The sequence below is a fragment of the Galeopterus variegatus genome, unplaced genomic scaffold (genome assembly GCF_000696425.1).
Source record: "Galeopterus variegatus unplaced genomic scaffold, G_variegatus-3.0.2 Scaffold30912, whole genome shotgun sequence".
Classification (NCBI taxonomy): domain Eukaryota; kingdom Metazoa; phylum Chordata; class Mammalia; order Dermoptera; family Cynocephalidae; genus Galeopterus; species Galeopterus variegatus.
The window spans coordinates 1-2300 of NW_007757023.1; positions in this window are offsets into that span (position 1 = coordinate 1).

Sequence of the window (2300 nt, forward strand, 5' to 3'; positions counted from 1 at the left end):
ACACCGAGGGTTGCGATCCCGTTGCCGGTCCCCAGTATGGGCGCAACACCGAGGGTTGCGACCCCGTTACCGGTCAGTAAAAAAAAGACAAAAAGGAAGGAAAAAAAAAATATATATATATATATATATGTATATATATATATATATACATATATATATAATAAAAATAAAAGATCCTACTTCAACAGTAATAAAAATTATTGAATAACTAAGAATAAACTTAAGAAATATAAAAGACATATAAGAAGAAACCTGTAAACATTTATTAATACACCTTTTTAAAGACATGAAAAAGTAGAGAAACATACCAGGGTTTCTATAAAAAGCCTTGAAAATCAGCCTGGTAGAAAATGTCTGCAACACATACCATACAGTAGTCCCCCTTGTCTGCAGGGGATATAATCCAAGTCCCCCAGTGGGTATCTGAATTCTCAGTACTGAACCCTATATACACATGAATTTCATTTTACATCATCACAATTTCATGGACAGATGATTCAATCTGCCGTAGATCTTAGCCCCTCAGCATATAATTTTTTTCTTTCCTTATTAAGCAGAGAACTTCCACCTTTTCAATTTTTTTTTTTTTTTTTGGCAGCAGCCTGGTAAGGAGATCCAAACTCTTGCCCTTGGAGTTAAAAGGCTGCATTCTAACCAACTGAGTAACCAGCCAGCCTAAGGTTAAAATTTTTAAAACAGCAAACAATAAAAGACTTTCAAAATATTAGATAGACCAACAACCAGATACTGTATACCTCCTGACAGGAGCACACAGCATCATCTGTGATTATGTTTATACTTGGAAGAAAAAAGAATAAAGGAAAAAAAAATTAAACCTCAATCTGACCAAGACTTGAGATCTACCTAACAACTTACAGGAAATAGAAGGGCTAGAGGAACATGTTAAATGACTCCAGGGTATTTAAATCACAAATAAATTGCAAAGGAAAAAAGAGAGAGGGAATGGGAATCTATAGATAAGAGACTTGAGACCAACTGCAGTGCGTAGATTTTATTTTGATCCTGATTTGAACAGATAAACATATATAAAAATTAATTTTACGGAATTATTTAAAAATTTAGGTGAACTTACACCCATTAGGATGGCTACTATAAAAAACAAAATATTGGCAAGGAGGTGGAGAAACTGGAACTTTTGTGCACTGTTGGTAGGAATGTAAAATAGTATAGCCACTGTGGAAAACAGTATGGTCATTTCTCAAAAAATTAAAGAACAGAATTACTATATGATCCAGCAATCATATATATCCACTCATATATATCCACTTCTGGATACATATCCAAAAGAAATGAAAGCAGGGTATTGAAGAAATATCTGTACAGCCATGTTCATAGCGGCATTATTCAAAATAGCCAAAAGGTGGAAGCAACTCAACTGTTCATCGACAGATGAATGGATAAACAAAATGTAGCATATAAATAGAGTGGAATAGGGCCAGCCTGTGGTTCACTTGAGAGAGTGTGGTGCTGATAACACCAAGGCCACGGGTTGAGATCCCTATATAGGGATGGCAGTTTGGCTCACTTGGGAGAGCGTGGTGCTGACAACACCAAGTCAAGAGTTAAGATCTCTTACCGGTCATCTTTAAAAAAAAAAAAAAAAAAAAAAAGTGGAATAATATTCGGTCTTACAAAGGAAGGAAATTCTGACACACGCTACAACATGGATGAACCTTGAGTACATTATCCTAAGTGAAATAAGTCAGACACAAAAGGACAAATACTGTATGATTTCCCTTAAATGAGGTGCATAGAGTAGTCAAATTCATAAGAGACAGAAAGTAGACCAATGGTTGCCAGGGGTTGTAGAAGGGGGTAGTTATCGTTTAATGGGTACAGAGTTTCAGTTTGGGCTGATGAAAAAGTTCTAGAGATGGATAGAAGGACAGCTTCATAGCAATGTGGATATACTTAATACCAGTGAACTGTACACTTAAAAATGGCTAAGATGGCAAATTTTAGGGGCTGGCTGGTTAGCTCACTTGGGACAGCGTGGTGCTGATAACACCAAGGTCAAGGGTTCAGATCTCTGTACCAGCCAGCTGCCAAAAAAAGAAAATAGTTTATTTTATGTTATATATATTTTACCATGATTAAAACATTTTTTATTTTATTTTATTTATTTATTTATTTATTTTTTAATAGAAGATGACCAGTAAGGGGATCTTAACCCTTGGCTTGGTGTTGTCTGCCCCACGCTCAGCCAGTGAGCGAACCAGCCATCTCTATATAGGATCCGAACCCGTGGCCTTGGTGTTATCAGCACTGCACTCTCCTGA